The sequence below is a fragment of the Tachypleus tridentatus genome, unplaced genomic scaffold (genome assembly GCF_004210375.1).
Source record: "Tachypleus tridentatus isolate NWPU-2018 unplaced genomic scaffold, ASM421037v1 Hic_cluster_2, whole genome shotgun sequence".
NCBI classification, from domain to species: domain Eukaryota; kingdom Metazoa; phylum Arthropoda; class Merostomata; order Xiphosura; family Limulidae; genus Tachypleus; species Tachypleus tridentatus.
This window is the reverse complement of record NW_027467782.1, coordinates 15,727,330-15,751,002: the sequence shown is the minus strand read 5'-3', so window position 1 is coordinate 15,751,002 and position 23,673 is coordinate 15,727,330. Positions and strand designations below refer to the sequence as shown.

The following is a 23,673-nucleotide window of genomic DNA, read 5'->3' as shown; positions in this document are numbered from 1 at the left end:
TAAGTACTAAAAGTCTTGCTTTTATATTTCTCATTTATTGTTACAAAAGTGAGTACAATGTGAAACTCAGAATATTATTAGAATAGAAAAGAAAATATGAGTGAAACAATTTTTCAGGAATCTATGCATGTAAAATGCATGTGCTACATAATTTAGTGTTTGTTTATTTTACTCCAGTTTTAGTCATTTGTCTACTAGGTGTTTATAGGTGCATACTTACATAGTTCAAAAAATATTAAAACAACAAAACTAAATGAAGACAAAATTTAAATTGTTACAAGTCTGGGATTATTTAGGATAAATAACTTATTTTATGTAACAATCTACAGTTATTCTAGAAGAAAAAAATGGTAGATTTATCTTGTATTTTTTTTCGAAACAATCCCTGAGGAAGGGTAAGAACAATGAATAAGCCCAACAGACTACCAGAAGTTAGAGTACATTCATATGATGAGATGAAGCATCAGTGAACAGATACAGATCCATCTTAGATAAAGATAGTGGCACATTGATGGTGATGCCAGAGAGGCAAGCCACCATTATAAATCCTGGGCTGGAGGAGGGGCATATGAACTATTTTCGTCAAGATTTCAGTGAGTAATTCTTCTGTGAATGCAAGGTTCAGAGGAGAAGATGGAAATGTCTGTGTGTGATCAAAGAGTTAGTTGGTTTTAGTGAAGCCATGGTCCCCATCATCAAATTATCTCTCATGAACTATAAGTTGAACAAGTGTAGATTTTGGTGACTAGTCACTCACAGGCAGATGGAAAAAAGGCTGAGCAAAACTCAGAAAGGGCTTAAGAAACACTCTCAAGTGAAACTTGAGTGTGAGCAAGGAAAAATTCAGAAATATTAATGAACACCACAACTTCGATATACTGCAGATAGAAGAAAGTGGTTGGAGGAGAAGAGAGAGAGAATTTGGGTAAAAGACTACAGGTAAAAATACAGAATTATCCACCTCACCTGTGTACGCAAAAGTGTGACCCAAATGAATTTAGTAATGACTGACAACCTCAATGAATCATATACAGGTAACAAAGGAAAGTTGTGAATTAGAAATTCTTACACAGGAAATTGGGGACTAAAGCAAGGTATAGTGGTGGACGTTTCAGTTTGCAACAGTGTGTAAACTAAGGATAAAATGAAGGATTGATTTTAGCTTCTGATTAAATTTAATTAGGACTACAACAAAAAATTGTGGAGAAAAGAAACAGGGAATGATAATCACCTACAAAAATTCTAAAGAGCATGGTGCAGCACCTCAGCCTTTGGCACAGAGATGAGAGGTAAAGTATGGTTAGAAGAATCAAGTAAAGACAAAAATACTGAGAACTAAAATCTGAAACCAATACTAAATAATCTGACCCCATTCTCCCATAACAAACCTAACAAGAGAAATCCCAATTGTGGAAATCAAGGAAAAGGAATTCAGAATCATTAAAATTGAAGATATAAGAATCAGACAGGTGTGAACTTGTAAGAATACAGTTGGTCAAGGAAAGATAAAACAAATATTATTTATGGTTAGGATTAGGAAGAAGCAAATAAGACTAACTTTTCCCATAACTGGAGATGGGTACTATTGCTTGTCATTTACTAATCTGTTTGCATGTCTTTATGAAAAACCATATTTTGGAAAATTAGCTGTCGAGTTACGGTGCAAGTTTGTTACTTTTTTTATCCCTGATATTTCTTAATACTTATTATCCATAAAACAATATTTATTACTTTTGAATTCCTTTATGTCCCTTTTATTAACATTTATATTTTAATCACTTTTCATGTCATATTATTATTTTGCTGTATAAACACCCATAATAATTTCCCTTTTAAGTTAAATGTTTCAAATACCTTTTCATACTCTTTTATACCAAAAATTGTTGTTCCATAGTTTATTTGTAATCATAAAACACAAATAAAATTAGTCCCATATGTCAAATTATTTCAGTATCTAATCAAAACAATTCTGGTGTATCATGATAGTCTTCTTTTCATAACTATAATGTTACTACACATTTCTTCACACTTAATTTAGTAATTTCCAATTTTCCTACAACAAAGAAAGGTCTACCTTTTAAAGAAACCAATATTATGTGGTTTCTTATTTTTCTTGTTCATTGATTTTTTGAACATATATATCTTCTGAACATCAGAAGCTGATTAATCAAAGGTTTCATTATGATATCTTTGTTATATTCAATTACTCTCAACAGGCAAGTCAGTTTTTATTGTATCTTTATAATAAACTTTAAAACAAAAATGATTCTGTATCATAAGAAATAGTTTACAAGTTTATGTTACAATCTATAGAGATGAATAAATTTAAAATAAATCTAATGAAAATATTAATTTATAACTCCCATGAAAAAACAACAACTTGTATATATAAGAAATATAATAACGACCCTTTATCTATTTGGCTATAATATATTATGTCTTTTGGCTTTTTAACACCAAATATGCTCTCGGTGAATGCAAACAAAGGTTTGGGAAATATCTTATAGCATTACATTTGAAAAGTAACACCATTTGTCTCTAATTATCACAAAGATGCAAAGTGTAAAAAAAAAAATTCAATTTCTATAATATTTTGGACATTATAAAATGGTATCCACATCACACATGCAAGATCAGAACGAATAAAACACAAAATAATATAACAAATGGCAGTGATAACGTACAATCACTAAGCTTTGAAACTGATAGCAATGTGGATCCTGCCTGCTACTGACTGCAAGGTAGATGCTCTAAGCAACTGATAACTGCCACAGCACTCTCCACAACCCTGTGAATAGTGTCTTACAAATGGAAGAGAGTGGAAAGATGAAGTCCTAAAACATGTTCAAATACCTGCCAGTGCTGTATACAGAGGAAGTGGAAGGAGAGGAAGAACTGATCAGCTGTAGCAAGCTTCTGCAGTTGTACCACAGCCTCTTCAAGTGCAACAACCTGCAACTTGGAAACTGATCTTTTAATTGAAGTAATTATTTATACCATTTACTCCGTAGGCCTTTGTAGATCACTGGACAATCTGTATTTTATTCTGATATTGTTGTCAATACTGAGAGTTATTTATTATATTTACTCTGAAGGCCTCCTTGGTTCACTCGACAATCTATGTTCTAATATAATATTGTTGTTATTACTGATAGTTATTTATTATATTTACCCTGAAGGCCTCCTTGGTTCACTCGACAATCTATGTTTTAATACAGTATTGTTCTTACTACTGGTAGTTTTTAGTATATGGACTGATAACTAGCAGGGATGCAGTAATTAGAACTATCTGAAAATTACTGTCTTGAACATAACATTCAACCTGTTGATTATTTTCATTTTTGTTCAAGATGGAGCTCTCTAATTTAGTTCTCAAGAGAGGAAGAGAAGAATCAACCTGTAGACTAATGGAAACATTTTAGCTCACCATCACTTGTTCAGAAATGTCCAGAAATAGTTTTGAACTAATAACTTCCTTTCTTCACTTCCCAGACAATGGTCTTCACAAAGTACAATGAGGTCAGCTTTGATTTTATTCTATCTGGAAAATATATCCATTATACATATCAGTTACCATTATTATTATAGCACTGAATTTGGCCCTAGTAAACACCTACCTATTAATGAAAGCATCAAATTCAAGAGTTGTGTATCTTATAGGCAATAACTGTTATCTAAACCCATCAGTCATGGAATAAAAAATAGGCATTATGGAATAACAAATATAGTTAGGCTTCAAACTTTATCATTTCTTATGTTAAAAGAATTATTGTCACTTCAGCTGTTTTGTTGTTTCTAAATCTATTTGTTCAGAATTACTGTAAGGATGTGAATACAGAAGTGCAATAATGTACACTGGAAGTTTCTATTCATTATCAAGTTTATTTGTTAAACTACAAAGATTGAAATTTGTCAGATAATGTTTTCTTTCATTTTAGAGAAAAATCTATTCAATGCTGTAACACTGAGTATGTACAGTTTCAAATAAGAAATACACCAGTTTATCCATATTTAATAAACTGAAAAAAATGGTAATTTGTCTAATTTTAGTAATTTTCTTATTTGGGAAATGAGTAATAGCTGTGGGATACAGATATACAACTTTATCAATGAACATTATAAAAAGCTTGTACATTTAAGTAGTTTAGTCAATATATCAATTAACAAGCTACCCATATTAACTGCAGAAAAGTTGACTCCCTTTTCATAGTATATGCCATATATTCATTAAAAGAGCCAAAAAAGGGGTGAAAATTGATTAATTATAATAAAATTGAAGTAAGATCCAAAGCTGTTTGCAAGAAATGTGAAATTCCTTAAAAAGTATGTCCATCTTATGGCATGATCACTCAAGAAATAGCACGAACACTTTTTTGTAAAAATGGCTGAAAATTAAGTAATTCAGACCAAAATAATAATGTAAACACAAACTAGGGAATGATGCATTAAATAACATGTAAGATGCTTAAATCAGTGAATGATAATAATGAAAAAACGCTTCTCTTTACCAATGAATAGTGAAATTGACCGTCTTTATAACACCCCCCACAGCTGAAAGGGCGAGCATGTTTAGTGTGACGAGGATTCAAAGTCGATTTACGAGTCGAGTGCCTTAACCACCTGACCATGCCGGTCCCAGAAAAGAAATATATGGTGAATAACATAGAGAACTAACATATTATCGGTTCGCTATATACCATGTTCAGTGAACAGAACAACACTGAAATCCGAGGTTCGATTCCTCAAAATGGAAAGGACGCAAAGAATCAATTGTGGAACCCTGCTCTTAAGAAACACAGCAACAATAGCACTTGATTCGCTATTTTATCAGCATCAAATTACTTTCGCCAATTGCCAAGCTCATCTTTACTGTTTGGGATAAGGCCTATAAGTCTTTAATTTTTTCATAATTGAAATTACACATTTTAATGACGAGGATAAATATTCATAATTAATTCATTAGTCCATTGAATAATTAATCGTGACGATATATTTCCTTATTGTTTACGTATCTAAAGTTCTCATTTATACGTGCCAATTTGATATTTGTTATTATTAATCGAACCTTTCTTTTTCAATTTTGCGAAACAATACTCATTACAACAGGCTTAATACTAATATATAACTTTATAAGTATTGTTACCTGAATATTATTTTTGTCAATCACAATTGTTTGTTTGTTTAGAATTAAGCACAAAGCTACTCAATGGGCTATCTGTGCTCTGCCCACCACGGGTATCGAAACCCGGTTTTTAGTGTGCAAGTCCGCAGACATACCACTGTGCCACTGGGGGCAACAATCACAATATAGTTACTAAGAGTTCTTCAACAATATATATTGTGTAATTTCAACAGTTATTTAGATTATTAACATATCTTAGCAACATAAACCTTTAGAGAAAAGTAGCCCATAGCGTACGCAAATCAAAGAGACAGAGAAATTTCCTGAATTATGGATTTATTATTGCAAATTTTATTTGCATTAGTTATCTTCCTTGCGGAAATCCAAACTACGGTGTTTGGAAGAGCTATTTTACCAAGCATACATGTAAAAGCTAAGTACACATACATCCGTCGAGGAAAAGATATTGAAGTTAAATGTATCCCACCTGGTTACAAACAAAAATATTTATTCAGCGATGTTGTTAGCTACAAATGGACAAGCCGAACAGGCACAATTGGATCTGTAGGAAACAAAATAAGAATGGACAAGTATACAGGCGACCTTATAATTAAAGACGTTCAAGCTTTCGATATGGGTGATTATAACTGTAATGTTATTTACTGGAATGAAGACATCAGGCCACAAACCAAACAACAAATCGTTGTGAACCATTATTTAAAAGGTAGATAATTGTACTGAATATTTATAACTTCACGTGAATATTTATCTTTCACTTAGAAAATAATTTCCGCTAACATAGTATTCTAATTAACGGGGATTTAGAGTTAACATCAATTTAAATTTACCATGGAATCTAATACGATATTTGTACAACAAAAAACGTTCAAGGCTCATACAAAAATACACGTGTGGTGAGTGGCCGTAAAGTTACATACATAGGCCAAACTAGGTGCTGTTTGAAAGTTAATTTAGGAATATATACAGATACCGCACAGATCGCTTGTTTGTTTGCAGTTAAGCACAAAGCGACACAATGGGCTATGTGTGCTTTGCCCACCACGGGTATCGAAACCCAGTTTCTAGTGTTCTAACTTCACAGATACACCATTTGGGCCACTCGGATGTACATAGATCTTTACTACCGTAACAGATGGATATACAGACATTGACGTTACCATTAAAAGTCTTCTAACTGCGAAAGCGCACACGAATCAAAATATTCAACCAACACCGTTCCAACTCATATTGTATTATTTAACCATCTGTAATTCGTGGGCCCGGCATGGCCTAGCGCGTAAGGCGTGCGACTCGTAATCCGAGGGTCGCGGGTTCGCGCCCCGTCGCGCTAAACATGCTCGCCCTCCCAGCCGTGAGGGTGTATAATGTGACGGTCAATCCCACTATTCGTTGGTAAAAGAGTAGCCCAAGAGTTGGCGGTGGGTGGTGATGACTAGCTGCCTTCCCTCTAGTCTTACACTGCTAAATTAGGGACGGCTAGCACAGATAGCCCTCGAGTAGCTTTGTGCGAAATTCCAAAACAAACAAACAAACAAACTGTAATTCGTGTAGTGTATTATAAATTGTGATTGATGAATATGTAGCATTACAATTCTAGTTTATTGTATTGTATGCATAAATATATTTTCTTTAATTTTCATTTCTCAAAAATAATAATAGTGTTTTTTATTGCACCCTATAAGCTACTCTCTAAGTTTCATATTCTCATGGGTCATGTGGACTTCGCAAAAATCTACTAAATCAAAAATACGATACCTTATATCCGAGAGCTTTCAAAAGGGACACATTTCGTTTTTATTGGCAAACTAGAAATAACCGTTTTGATTAGTTTCTGAGTGTTCATGAAGCAAAATAATCGTGAGATATAACTACTGACAAAAAAGGGAACACTAAACAAATGTAATGGAACAATAACCCGAAAATTATCATAAATAGATGACAGTTTATTACATTTTGCACTCCTTTATGATCAACAAAAATTAACAATAAACTTATATGAGAACAATACGCATTCACGTGTTCGTTGGAGCTCAACTTTCGTTTATAAAAGTCCCCTCGGTGGGCTGAGCAGAAAGCCCTTTGTGGCTTTGCTATAAGAAAAACACCCAACGTTTATAAAAGACTCAATACTGAACTAATTTGGTGGGTATTTTCAAGGGCGGTCTTAGTCATTGTGAAGCCATGGGAGAATTCAATAAATGGGGATCCCATAATGATGAGAAAAGTCAAAAGTATATTGACAAGCACAGCATCGGGGACCCTTCTATGTCTGATGAGCCGAGCAATTGGCGAGTTTGGGAAACAGGTAAGACCACCGGTGAGTATTTGGGTTCTAAGATCTAACAAGCTCTTAATGAGCTTGATAGACAGAAGATCAGGAGCGCTAACAATGTTGTTTTTCTTTGCCCAAAGATACGCGGACACAGTCTTTTTGTAAGGAAAGCTCGAAGCTACTTCAGTTAAAGATCCACAATCTTTCTATTAGAGCATTTTCCCATAACTCTCTAGACATAGTTTCTAGTTTTATGCATTATCTTGACTTTAAAATGTCAAACTCATCAGAGATGTTGCCTGTGAGTATCATGCCGACATAAGAGTAATCTGTGTTACTGAATTTTGATGTGATATAAACATTCCAGCTTAAGATGTTTAACTAACTGATGGTTTACACTTATAAATTTACAAAAAATTATAAATCGTTTATAAACAAAAAAAATTTCACTAGACAATTTCACATATCGTCATTAAAACTTCGTGTTAAAACATACAAAAAAGATTGTTTAACTTTTGTCAGTAAAATAGTTGACTTGGCAAATTTTAACAGTTTTATTTAATTTTTTATTTCAGTTTATTCGCCACCAGATAACAACATCATTTGTCCATATGGATACATGTTAGGGAAAAGTGATTGCTGTAAGTTGTGAATAATGATATACTTTTCTTTTCTTTTTTTCTGGAAAAAATTCTGTTTCGTAGACACGTGTGTTTTCATTAATTTAAAGATAAAACATGAAGTACATTTGGATTCATCACAACTCAAATGTTTTTATTGAAACCTTGTAAAGTGTTTTTGTTAGTATATTTCTTCAAGTATATTTTTCACGACAGGATGATGAAAAATCGCTTGAATTTTAATTTCTTTTACACAGAGACGCAAAATAATATGTGAAGTAAGCAATATATGTAATAAACTTTTTGTGACTTTCAGTTAAAACGAAATATCACACTACAAAAATACCTGTGCTAATTACATTATCACATGAAAGATTACCAGTAAGGTAAAATTTCTATAAGACCTACAACTTACTATACGTTATGAAAATAGCAATGTTTCCTAGTGGATAGCTTTGTGGTCTACTATTCAAATGGCTCCAGGTTCATTTGTTTTCAACTATTCGTTGCATCGTGTTTCAGAATAAGTTTACAAAAACACAACAAATGCCCACAAAATGTTAACAAAAACATGAATAAATGTATTGCGGAAAATATCCCACATAAGAAACATTTTTCAAATATTTAAATTGTGGTATTACTGTGAAAAAGAGGTTACTTTATGAAAATAACCACCAATGGTACTGCGGTTTGTCAGAAGACTCACACCGCTAGAAATCGGGTTTCGATACCCGTTGAGATCAGATCACTGATAGCCTAATGTGGAGCTTTGTGCTTAATTCCAAATAAACAGACTAAGTTATGAAAACTATTTTATTAATTAGTAAATATTAAACCATACTAAATTTTTCATAATTTAACACAGAGTGAAGTTAAAATACATTTTAACCTTTTGTAAGAAAAATCTTGGAAAGTGTTTTCATTATTATGGAAACTGTAGAATATCGATTAAGATACAAAATCAGGATTTTTAATTTATTTTTGTGTATTTTAAGGTACCACGAATACATCGATCTGTTATACATAAAAATATATTTTTCATATATATATACACATAAACACTATTTCAAATTGATCTTCACTAATTTTTTTCTGTACGTTCGATGTATCTGACGATTCTTTTGGAAAATATGTTAACAAAGCAGCTTTTAGAAAAACTTATAAATACTATAACTTATTTATCTATAAAACTAAATGTTTACGAGCTTGTGTTGGTTCTTTTACATGATATAATTTCCTTGCTTTTGTCAAATTCGTGGTGTTTAGGATATGGTTAAATACATACGTTAAAAATTATTCCTTTCATTAAGTTCCCTGCCCTCCTGGACAGTTCAGAAGCAAAAAACAGGAAAAATGTGTCCCGTGTCCCAAGGATCATTATAGTGATTATTTTGGATCATACAAATGTTCGGCTTGTCCTGAAAAACAATTTACAAACCCCGGAGCCTCTTCACGGGATGCATGTAAACGTAAGTTTTATTACATACTTATAACCGCACTAAGAACCACTTTGTCTCAGGTATATTTATAAATTCTATTGCTGCAAATGCTTAACTTTCAAATAACTTTAGATATTCTAGTCAGTATCATTAACAAGTCATGTTATTTATGTAGTTTAATATTATCCACTTCTTATATTGTGAACAAACCAACTTACGTTATGAACTTAATACCAAGTTCAGACAAGTGACCTGTTTCTACTATTCAAACAAATTATTTTGTTGAGATTTTATTCTTTGGTACTCCTGATTTTATTAGATTTTTGTTTGAAACAGAGGTTTGACTGGTTTTTGTTTCGATGTTCTATGTCAGTTACCTTTTAAGATTTTATTTTTTCTTATTTGTTAGTTTTAATGTAACTTAAGTTATTTTTATTATCACTGTTTGTTCCTAATTTTCTCCGACTTTCATGTTTTTTTTTTTTAAAAATACGTTTGTTTTTTCTAACGATCTGAATTATACGTTCTCACAATACAGAATATAAAATATAGTAGCGTATTGTTGTATTTGCAAGTTATGGCACATTAGGCCACATGCTTAGCATCTTATATCCGAATGATTACAAAAAAGTTCCGAAATAAAAATGTTCTTGTGTCATGGTTGGTAACTACGTAGAAGTGAGGACAATGTTTTAAAAGGGGGCTCAGTTTTCCAATAAATCAGCAAAAAACTTCAGAATTCGACAAGTTAGGAGTATAGGGGGCTCTAATCTATCCTGGACAACTTCATCATTTATTATGATTACTGAAGAGAAGAAACAATTGAAAAACAACATAATTGTGATGAAGCTGACACATATTTCTATTGTTTACAGAGTAATAAACAATAATTTGACTTAACAAAGGATTATAGGCTAAAGGTTTACAAATCAGCAACTGTTTTCATTTGGCAAATGATTGAAATAGTGGGAATCAAACTATATCTTCAAAGTCCACAGTGTAACGATACAATGGACATTTATTCATTTAGCCGTTTTAAAATTGGTATTAGAATCCGATATACAGAGAAGAGTAAAATTTGAAAAGTGTTTCTGGTCAAAAACTGACATAATCAGCGGCTACTAATAATGGTAATGAAATTGAGTACGATCGGAACAGCCCCTCTAGCTTGTAATACTTACAGTTAATTGGACAGATTTTAATTTTAATTCAGACAAAACTGAAGCAGAAAATATAAACTCAATGGAACAAAAATTGTACAGCCACCCTCTGAAACATTCTTCGTACGTCTATGATTTTGGACAAAAAAAAATTAGTAAAACTCCATAAATAAGTATTTATATAAATGTTTGTACAATGATCTCTATATATAGGATGTCTTTTCGACACATTTATTTAAAAAAAAAGATGCTATATATCTGATTTAATAAAAACATCTTTTGTAATTTAAGTTACGATTAGGTTTTAACAAATGGTTTCGGTGCTTCATTCCCGTTGGTTTCCTTTAGTTATAGGTATTGAAATTGTTAATGAGTTGCAATTAAATATTTTTCGCAGGTTAAATATTACCCAACTGGTGCGACTTGAAAACATTTATTAAGAAACGATATCAATGTTAAACAATGATAATATTGTTTTAATTTCAGCATCCCTCATAGAAAAGTTATTTACTCCTCCACTTGTTTTTGCCACGGTGGGAATACCACTTCTAATACTTTTATTATGGTAAGCATGATATTTTTGTTGGTATAATTTGTTTATTGTTAGGTGGTACAGAGGCATCCAATGGGATCGAATTCCCTCAAGTTTATAGCTAATTGGTTGGGCAAGGTAACATTTTGGATATATTTCAATATCTGTATGGTTTGTTATAAATATTTTGAAATTGATATCTTATAAAGTAAATTTTATATGGCACTTGTGAGTTTTATACAGATTAAATATTTCTAACATGTAATAGGCTTACGAATAAGGAAGGTGTGGAGTTTTACAACTATGAAATTAAACTCGAATTTTTAACTAGAACTTACAGTGGGTGAAACAATTAAGATTTAACTGCTTATTATCAGTATTCGTCAGAAATATTTAATCACCACCTAATTCGTTTAATGTACAATTAATATTTTCATTTTAATTTCTTTCCCTGATTTAGAATATGATTTAAAATTGTTCTCTAAGAACAGAACTCTGCGACGTTGATTAAAGCAATTAAGAATCTTATTATGAAACGTGTCAATTGCCAGTGTACTAATATTCTATTGAAATATTGTAATGACGTTAAAGTTGTACAAATTATATTAAGATTGCTGTTACTTATTGGTTAGCTCATGTTACTTTTGATACAAGTGTATTGATAATCATAGCTACAGACATGTTTATCAAAATTAAACTGTTCATTTTTCAGTATTATAATTCGTAAACGAGAGAGTCTCAAAGTATTACTGCGTTGCCAAGACAGGAATTCAGGAAAAGAAAGAAACTTCAATTTTGTAAAATATTCACCAATTAGAGATTCTAGTGTAGAACGTGTGGAAGATGCAGAAAAATCTACAAGAAGTTCTACAACGACAAATTTATCAGAAATTTGTGACGTGAGTGTTAAGAAATTTTGTTCAAGATCTTATTAAGTAATTATAGAATGAATACAAAAATGTAAGTTGCTTTTTTGTTAGTGTGAAGCATAAGCCCATCCAAACGAAATCCGGTTTTTAGTATTATAAGCCTTCAGATTGGACACTGAGGTACTGGAGAAAAAAACTTGAAATATATAGTGGCGAGATCGAATCTCATCATCGAACATGACTGTCAGTACAGCCTTATAGCCATTATACTGTGACGATCAGTTTCACTGTTCATTAATAAATAGTAGCACATGTCTTGTCTGTCGCTTAAAAATTAGGGACGGATAGCGAAGATAACCCTAGGCTTGTACAAAATTCAACAACAACAAAAACAATAAAACCGATACAAAAGTTATCTGTATCACTCGTCGTTAGATTGAAAGCAGCTAGCCAACACACCAGCCGTCACACATACTTGAACTACTAATATCGAATTATGGGACTTCATCGTCACTCTTATAACACACTCATAGACAGAAAATCTAGAGAATAAATTCGCAGTAATGGATTTAGAACTGTGCGCCCATTCTAGCTGCTAAGGCACATTTGACAAGTGATTATATCAAATTGACCGAAACAATAATCTTAAAATGTACCATATCAAATACTAAATCTACTGATACAAAATACACATTGCCAACGGACTGAATCCCGGAAAAGACGTACTTTATAAGTATTCTTCTCACACTTTAATAAATATTTAATTTATATTCTAATTTGAATATACAGACTCAAGACCACTCTTATGGAATGACAAATCATTGTTCTGAATAAGATTCAAATTTGCTTCAAGTTTGACTCTTTGTCTTTAAGGAATTAGTTCATCAACGTATTTTTTGTGATATTCAAGATTGTTTTATTACATTTTATTATTAAATTAGGTTGAAGTTTGTCTTTACGACCTCAAGGTAGGCCTGACATGGCCAGATGATTAAGGTACTCGACTCTCAATGTGAGAGGCGGGGACTTGAATCCCCGTCTCCTTCTAGCTATCGGGATGTTAAAAAGTTACGGTCAAATCCACTATTTGTTTGTAAAAGAGTAGCCCAAGAGTTGACGGCTGGTGGTAATAACTAGGTGCCTTCCCTAGTTTCACTGCTACATTATAGAATTTTAAAATCGAAGTCTTTAGGTGAAATGAAAAAACAAACGACTTTTAGGAAGTTGTTCATCACCGTATGATATTTAAGATATTTTTAAATATTTCAATAGTAAATAAATAATATAAATTCGTTTTACAGTCTCATATATATGAACATTAACTTAGTAGCTAAAGTTTCCATTACGTCTTTCCTGCATTACAAGTTTTGGTGGACCAGTTTTTTTAACTGTTTTGCTACTCGTTTGTCACGTACACAACGTGAAGTTAGCTGTGAAGTTAAGATGAACGTAAACTGATATTGATAAATCATCATAAGCGCTGAAAGTAATTTGGCATTAATCACTTTTTCTGTATTTTAATACTGATCGAAATTTCTTTATTTTCTTAAAATGACAAACCACTATATATCTATATATAGGACAGATTAATATTTACACTAAATATTGCTAGAGGAAAATGTTAAAACCCACACATCTGATATTTAAAAATGAAATGAGTTTAATGTATTTTTAACATCAATGTTAATTTGATGTAACATTTGAGTTACTTAATTACGAATGTTTTTCTGTTAAATAAGGATATTATTTATTTTATGTGACCGATTTTGTTTCAGACAAATATATTATTAACATATTTTTGTGTTTATTTCACAAGGATAACAAAAACCCAATGATTTCAAGTGATCTTACAAAAAGTGAAATTGATGGATTGCCGAAAACTGAAATTATCAACCAACTCTTTAAGCCTGACGATGAGAATCATTCAAAAACATTTCCATTATCTGCAGAATCAAAAGCAAAACCTCCTACACTTCAATATACACTCTCTAAACTCACAGCTCTCGCAGATTTTCTTTGCCAGAATTCAGAGTATAGAATTAAAAAATCAACCGAACTTCAATTGCACCTCTTCTTCAAAAGAGCCACAAAGAAATTTATCATATAAAGTAAAACCGAAGTTGAAAATATACAAACACCTTACAATTGTAGACGTTCAAGCTTTCGATAAGGGTGACTACAGCGGTAATGTAATTTACTGAAAAGAAGACATCAAGTCACAAACCAAACAACAAATTGTTGGACACAAACTAAGTTATGGAAACTATTTTATTAATTAGTAAATATTAAACCATATTAAATGTTTCATAATTTCACACAGAGTGAATTTAAAACACAAATAAACCTTTTATATGAAAAATCTTGGAAAGTGTTTTCATTGTTATGAAAACTGTAGAATATCGTTTGAGATGCGAAATCAGAATTTTTAATTTATTTTTGTGTATTTTTAAGGTAACAATAATACATAGATCTGCAATAGATAAAAATATATTTTTCATATATATACACCTAAACACTATTTCAAATTGATCTTCACTAATTTTTTTCTGTACGTTCATGTATCTGACGATTCTTTTGGAAAACATGTTAACAAAGCAGCTTTTAGAGAAAACTTATAAATACTATAACTTATTTATCTATAAAACTAAATGTTTACGAGCTTGTGTTGGTTCTGTTACATTATTTAATTCCCTTGCTTTTGTCAAATTCGTGGTGTTTAGGATATGGTTAAATACATACGTTAAAAATTATTTCTTTCATTAAGTTCCCTGCCCTCCTGGACAGTTCAGAAGCAAAAAACAGGAAGAATGTGTCCCGTGTCTCAAGGATCATTACAGTGATTATTTTGGATCCTGCAAATGTTCAGCTTGTCCTGGAAGACGATTTACAAACCCCGGAGCCTCTTCACGGGATGCATGTAAACGTAAGTTTTATTACATACTTATAACCGCACTAAGAACCACTTTGTCTCAGGTATATTTATAAATTATATTGCTGCAAATGCTTAACTTTCAAATAACTTTAGATATTCTAGTCAGTATCATTAACAAGTCATGTTATTTATGTAGTTTAATATTATCCACTTCTTATATTGTGAATAAACCAACTTACGTTGTGAACTAAATACCAAGTTCAGACCAGTGAACTGTTTCTACTATTCAAACAAATTATTTTGTTGTGATTTTATTCTTTGGTACTCCTGATTTTATTAGATTTTTGTTTGAAACAGAGGTTTGACTGGTTTTTGTTTCGATGTTCTATATCAGTTACCTTTTAAGATTTTATTTTTTCTTATTTGTTAGTTTTAATGTAACTTAAGTTATTTTTATTATCACTGTTTGTTCCTAATTTTCTCCGACTTTCATGTTTTTTTTTTTTTAAATACATTTGTTTTTCTATCGATCTGAATTATACGTTCTCACAATACAGAATATAAAATATAGTAACGTATTGTTGTATTTGCAAGTTATGGCCCATTAGGCCACATGCTTAGCATCTTATATCCGAATGATTACAAAAAATTCCGAAATAAAAATGTTCTTGTGTCATGGTTGGTAACTACGTAGAAGTGAGGACAATGTTTTAAAAGGAGGCTCAGTTTTCCAATAAATCAGCAAAAAACTTCAGAATTCGACAAGTTAGGAGTATAGGGGGCTCTAATCTATCCTGGACAACTTCATCATTTATTATGATTACTGAAGAGAAGAAACAATTGAAAAACAACATAATTGTGATGAAGCTGACATATTTCTATTGTTTACAGAGTAATAAACAATAATTTGACTTAACAAAGGATTATAGGCTAAAGGTTTACAAATCAGCAACTGTTTTCATTTGGTAAATGATTGAAATAGTGGGAATCAAACTATATCTTCAAAGTCCACAGTGTAACGATACAATGGACATTTATTCATTTAGCCGTTTTAAAATTGGTATTAGAATCCGATATACAGAGAAGAGTAAAATTTGAAAAGTGTTTCTGGTCAAAACTGACATAATCAGCGGCTACTAATAATGGTAATGAAATTGAGTACGATCGGAACAGCCCCTCTAGCTTGTAATACTTACAGTTAATTGGACAGATTTTTAATTTTAATTCAGACAAAACTGAAGCAGAAAATATAAACTCAATGGAACAAAAAATTGTACAGCCACCCTCTGAAACATTCTTCGTACGTCTATGATTTTGGACAAAAAAAGTTTAGTAAAACTCCATAAATAAGTATTTATATAAATGTTTGTACAATGATCTCTATATATAGGATGTCTTTTCGACATATTTATTTTAAAAAAAGATGCTATATAACTGATTTAATAAAAACATCTTCTGTAATTTAAGTTACGACTAGGTTTTAACAAATGGTTTCCTGTGCTTCATTCCCGTTGGTTTCCTTTAGTTATAGGTATTGAAATTGTGAATGAGTTGAAATTAAATATTTTTCGCAGATTAAATATTACCCAACTGGTGCGACTTGAAAACATTTATTAATAAACGATATCAATGTTAAACAATGATTATATTGTTTTAATTTCAGCATCCCTCATAGAAAAGTTATTTACTCCTCCACTTGTTTTTGCCACGGTGGGAATACCACTTCTAATACTTTTATTATGGTAAGCATGATATTTTTGTTGGTTTAATTTGTTTATTGTTAGGTAGTACAGAGGCATACAATAGGATCGAATTCCCTCAAGTTTATAGGTAATGAGTTTTATGCAGATTAAATATTTCTAACATGTAATAGGCTTACGAATAAGGAAGGTGTGGAGTTTTAGAACTATGCAATTAAACTCGAATTTTTAACTAGAACTTACAGTGGGTGAAACAATTTAGATTCAAGTGTTAATTATCCGTATTCGTTAGAAATATAAACTCACTAGCTAACTCATTTAATATGCAATTAATATTTTCGTTTTTATTTCTTTTTTCACTATTTATTTGTAAAAGAGTTGCCCAAGAGTTGACGGCTGGTGGTGATAACTCGGTGCCTTCCCTCTATTCTTTCACTGCTACATTATAGAATTTTAACATCGAAGTCTTTAGGTGAAATGAAAAAACAAACGACTTTTAAGAAGTTGTTCATCACCGTATGATATTTAAGATATTTTTAAATATTTCAATAGTAAATAAATAATATGAATTCGTTTTACAGTCTCATATATATGAACATTAACTTCGTAGCTAAAGTTTCTATTACGTCCTTCCTGTATTACAAGTTTTGGTGGACCAGTTTTTTAACTGTTTTGCTACTCGGTTGTCACGTACACAACGTGAAGTTAAGATGAACGTAAACTGATATTGATAAATCATCATAAGCGCTGAAAGTAATTTGGCATTAATCACTTTTTCTGTATTTTAATACTGATCGAAATTTCTTTATTTTCTTAAAATGACAAACCACTATATATCTATATATAGGACAGATTAATATTTACACTAAATATTGCTAGAGGAAAATATTAAAACCCACACATCTGATATTTAAAAAATGAAATGGGTTTAATGTATATTTATTTTGTTTTGAAATTTCGCACTAAGTTACTCGAGGGCTATCTGTGCTAGCCGTCCCTAATTTAGCAGTGTAAGACTAGAGGCAAGGCAGCTAGTCATTATCACCCACCGCCAACTCTTGGGCTACTCTTTTACCAACAAATAGTGGGATTGACCGTAACATTATAACGCCACCACGGATGGGAGGGCGAGCACGTTTAGCGCGACGCGGGCGCGAACCCGCGACCCTCAGATTACGAAGAGCACGCCTTACGCGCTTGGCCATGCCAGGCCGTGTATTTTAAACATCAATATTAATACATTTGAGTTACCTAATTACGAATGTTTTTCCGTTAAATAAGGATATTATTTATTTTACGTGACTGATTTTGTTTCACACAAATATATTATTAATATATTTTTGTTTATTTCACAAGGATAACAAAAAGCCAATAATTTCAAGGGAAATTGATGGATTGATGGATTGCCGAAAACTGAAATTACCAACCATCTCTTTAAACCTGTCGATGAGAATCATTCAAAAACATTTCCATTACCTGCAGAATCAAAGACAAAATCTCCTACACTTCAATATACACTCTCTAAACTCACAACTCTTGCAGATTTTCTTTGCCAGAATCCAAAGTATAGAATTAGAAATCAACCGAACTTCAATTGCACCTCTTCTTCAAAACACCCACAAAGAAATTTCTCAAATAATTTGAAATCAAAGTTGAAAAAAAATACAAATACCTTATCTGTAGAACAGGATACAAAATCTCCTTCACTTCAATCCACCCTTTCTAAACTCACAGCTCTCGCAGATTTTCTTTGCCAGAATCCAAAGTATAGAATTAAAAACCAACCTAACTTCAGTTGCACCTCTTATTATTAATGTATTTGATGATGTTTCAATGAAGTAGAAGATAATCGATTACATCTGAATAAAACATTTGAAACGTAAAATAATTTTCTGAGCCGACAATATGAAATCTTACATGTTCAATTTATGTTGACTCCATAATTCGTTTATTTATGTGTTGAAACATTTTTAGTATGATGTATCACTGTTTATTTTCTCGTGTTGTTGTACAGGTGTAAAATATAGACTTTATCTGCAACCGTAATAAAAACATAGTGTATAAAAGTTTAATGAAAGTTGATCTGGTATTTTATGAACTAAAGTGTTTATAGAATAACAGTGTATTTAGAAATTTTGTCAATAAATGTGTCAGTTTTTTTCTCAAGCCTGTAATTTCACATTGTTATTGTAAGGTGTGTTCTACAATAACAGACATAAGCATATTGGATATACAAAATGTGGAAGAATAATACTTTGATTTTTGACTGAAGGTTCTTTTGATATGATAATTGATAAGTCTCTTCTGGTTATAAGCTATATTTAAGTGTCAGCAATATTGCTGAAAGAGTCCCGAACGTTTAAAGACATATTACTGATACTGGTCATGAAGCATACAGCAACTGTTTTATTATAAGAATATTACTAAGTTAGAGTTGTGTCTAATAATTTTTGACAATGAGAATTTATCGAGCTTTTAATATGAAAGTAAATAGTTTTAGTCAGCAAGAAAGAAGCTCAAATCAAAGATTTCTGAAAATATCTATAGAAAGACAAGAATATAGTTTTTGTTTTATTTTGTACAGTATTATATATTAAACATAATTATTTTTTTAGATAGTTGTTTAAACTCTAGTGTAACAAATCACCTTGTAAAGCAAAACAGAAGATTTAAAAATCGTTCCCGATTAATACATTGATTGAAATCTCCTCAGACATAACTTAATACTAGGCATTGTACATCCAGATTTTAACTATGTTATTCAATTTTGAGAGATAAAAGTAGTTAATTATATAGAGTTTGATCGGGAAATGTGGGATAATCGCATCGTAGTTTCAGGTACATTTGGGTCAGCTGAATAAAGGACAGCAGGTCCAACGACTACCTTGCTTCGTGTTTAGGGACCGACTTGTATTTGTTTTACTTATTAGTTGATCCAAGTTATTCAGTATACCTGAACTCTCTTAATGCAGCTAAAATACTCTAATATATAATGTATTCGGCAAACTTTACTAATTTATTAGTCATTTAACTTATACCAAAATAATACATATAGAATTTATAAAAATAACATGTATATTTTAATATTTCTAACGATGAGTTTACAAATTGAAATTGGCACCGATTTCCTGCACTATAGTTCAGCTAAATAATGGGAGATTCTTCAAGACATGTAGTGTGAAATAATTTTGTAATATTAGATTACCTTAATTCGTGAGACATAAATGTAAAATCAAAGTAAATGATCCTTATTCAAACAAATATATGCTACAATGGATGGTTGCGTTTAGAGTAGAGTCAGGTTTGATGTTGTTGTAAGGTGTTTGGATGAAATCACAAGGAATAATAATTCTGTTAAGACCATGTTCCAAACTGAATAAATATCATGTTACTAATTGAATTAACTCATTAACAACACACTCATCCAACCTGGTTAACATTAGATATTTGGAAGTTAATTTTTCAAGAGATCACTCGACTTTCAATAAAAATGTTAAATGTACAACTTCACAAATAATAGATGATGTTATTGCCATTTCTACCACAAAAAGACATGTAGTGTTATTTAGGTGAATGATACAAAACATGTTGAGCAAAGGAAATTTAGTGACTTGCTTGACCATGTTATGCTGGAACTGCATAAATACCAAATGTTAAAATAAATCAGTATTAATACAAGGAGGTAAAAAACACAAGGTATGATTATATACCACAGCCCTAACAAAGAAAGATGTTACTAACGAACTTAGTAACTTTAAAGTAACTACCTCTGAAGTTGACTGGAAACATATTATCAGAAATCAAGTTTGTCATTGATTGTAGGCATAAAGTCGTTGATATGAAAATATTATGCTTCAGATTTACAGAAATTGAGTTCGTCATTGGTCGTAGACATAAAGTAGTTGTTATGCATATGTTATGATTAAAAGTATGGCATTACTCCTGTCAACATGTGTCAACGAAGCCATTTTCAAACCTAATGTCCATGTTACTGAGTTACGTTAAAATGTAATTAAACCACTTTAATATGAATGTATTTTAATGAAATTGTTATTATAAAGTACGTTACAACTTTTATATTATCTAAGTTTTACTCCTTTATTTTAGAAAGAAACGTTTAAAAGAGAAATTAAAACTGTTTTACTGCTACGTGATATTACAAGTGTAAACTTTAACAGATATAGTACATAATACTGTAAGAATATAATAAAATTGTGGGTATAGAATGGTAAGCTGAAGTATCAACTGTCTTTAATTTGCGTCGGTAAATTTTAAAAAAAAATTCTCGATGGGATTTTTCATTCTAATATTTCTAAGCTTAAGAAATGTAACCTAAGACTCATTTCTCGTATCGGTTTATTTAAAAATAAATAAGGCATAGCTATAAAAGCATTAAAGAAAGGTAGTTAAACATAATCACAGTAACTGAAAGATTAAACAAAGAGGTAATGTAGGTGTTCTAAAAGTTTATGTATGTTTATCTATTTTTACCTTATATTTATATTTACATTACAGTTTGGTGCTTGTTGTTAAAGCCATGTTTTCTTACCAAGTTTACTCTTCATACTATAATGGAATTTTTGCTTGAATGATACTTGAAAAAACGTTTTTATTATGCAATGTGTAACCTCGAACTTCTCGAAATATTTATCTTGAGTGCATGTAGGTTTGCAGTAGGGTTACGAATTTCTGATTTCACTTCAGTTTCCTCTCCAGAAAAAATTCATTTTTCTCCGCTCTCAGGGTGAACATATGACGTCATAAATACAACACACGCAGATCTAATTTACTGGCGTCATATATATAAAAGAATAGTACTGTCTGTTATTTGGCCATGTAAATACTTCGCACAGTTTGCATGGATCTTTTTCAAAAATCGGTATGGAAGTTCATTAGATCCATGAGGAAATACACAAGTTATCAATTTTGCATTTTGCTGTTTTTTTCCCCCTCATTACTTAGCACCTGAGATGGATCTTCACTAAATTTGGCACGAAGGTTTGTTGCATCCATGAGGTTTGTTTGTTTGTTTTTGAATTTCGCGCAAAGCTACTCAAGGGCTATCTGCGCTAGCCGTCCCTAATTTAGCAGTGTAAGACTAGAGGAAAGGCAGCCAGTGATCACCACCCACCGCCAACTGTTGGGCTGCTCTTTTACCAACGAATAGTGGAATTGACCGTCACATTATAACATCCCCACGGCTGGGAGGGCGAACACATTTGGCGCGACGCATCCATGAGGAGATATATTCAAATTTATGGTTTCATAATTTTATTTTTGCTATTTTAGGGTGTTTTTTATTATGTGTAGAGATAAAAACTTTTCATATCCTGAGATAACCTTTCATTAATTATGAATTCACATAACTTCCATCCACGGTACAGGTACCCCAGCTAGTCATAGTAAAGAATGTTCCTCCATAATTTCAGGAAAACAGAGATACTTGATGTTGATTTTTGCAGACATATGACAGAGACATAAAAACACTTACTGTGTGTATTTAGATATTAATCTGAGTTTTGTAATACAGGTTACAGTCACGTGGCTCCACTATCAAGAGGAAGGAGTTTTTTGTATCGTGTGTGAGTCACTTGGTATTCCACTAACATTAATCTTGGTGACAGCTTACGTAAAACGCTGAATGATCCACGATACGTGGTTTCTCCACTTCTTAAACTACAAATTCGGGCATCTTTACCAATCGTTTAATATAAGGATGAAACACTTCGCTACTGCAGCAGTAAGAAGTAGACTATTAGAATGCCTTTAATAATAATATATTATATATATTTATTGTGATGGTACATCACCTTCCTATATTAAGGTGATACATTGGTCTTTTGTGGCGGAACCAGGGGTGGCCAAATAGTTACAAAGTCAGCTTACCGATCAATGGAGCTCAGGTTCAAGACGTGACGCCGCTAAACACGTCCTGCATTTTGACTGTGGGCGCACCATAAAATTGAAAGTCTCTCTGGCAAGTTGTTTGTTTTTTAATTTCACACAAAACTACACGAGGTCTATCTGCACTCGAGAGAAGACAACTAATCATCACCACGCACCGTCAACTCTTGGCCTACTTTTATACCAACGAATAGTAGGATTGACTATTATATTATAACACACGCACGGCTGAAAAGGCGAGCATATTTGGTGGAACAGCTGCTTCGAACACCCGACTCCCAGATTACTAGTCGAGTGCTCTAACCACATCACCTATTTGTGATAACGTGTTATTGACTGGCTACCATCTCTCTGGTATACTGACCACACTCTTTACATTTTGTATTTCATTATGTGCTGTTCAGGATGAAAATTCTATTTGAAGAATTTATCATTTAGTTCTATAAATTGAAAAGCAGTTTATAATTAGTCTAAGCGTTGTTTAATGGTTATCGTGACGGTTGTCAATCTGAGGACCGATGGTTTGTGTCTCTTGGCTCTTCACACTCAATACTTTGAAATAGTAAGAATGTCATAAAGGTGGTAGACAAATCCCACTATTCAATTATAGTAGCCCAAGAGACTGCGATGGGTGATGTTAACGAGATGCCTTCTCTAGTCTATAATTTCGAAATTAGGGACAGCTAGCATGTACAGTTTGTGTGCAGATTTCAAGTATCAAAAAACAACAACAAAACTGTTTATCATTAAAATGTGTACTTACATCTTATGGTACACATTGTATTATAAGTATTAGAACATTGAACATTGTAACATAACCAAGTATTAGAACATTGAACATGGTAACATCATCAAGTGTTAAAATATTGAATATTGTATTATTACTAAATATTATAATATTCAATATTGTAGCATTATCAAGTGTGAGAATATTGAACATTGTAGGTAGCATCATCAGATATTACAGTATTGAAAATTCCTGCTGTAATCTTGAGTAATAATACAATTGTTAAATTAAAATTATAAAATACTACTATCACTGTAAAAATGAGGATGTTGCATTTGTCTATGGTGGTTATAAATAGTATTCAGTATTTAGATGTTTCAGTTTTTGGTGGTGGAAATCAGAATGACGACATTTAAAATAAAGATGTTATATTAA

The 23,673-nt window shown here is 31.7% G+C and overlaps 1 long non-coding RNA gene across 1 annotated transcript; it reads right to left on the bottom strand.

Annotated features, from left to right (window-relative positions):
* On the bottom strand, positions 1–4,833 carry LOC143242732 (uncharacterized). Its single transcript, XR_013023186.1, has 2 exons — positions 4,509–4,833; positions 1–3,541 (listed from the first exon to the last, which is right to left on the bottom strand). It is a non-coding gene; the product is annotated as an uncharacterized LOC143242732 (long non-coding RNA).
* Positions 4,834–23,673: the final 18,840 nt, after the last annotated feature.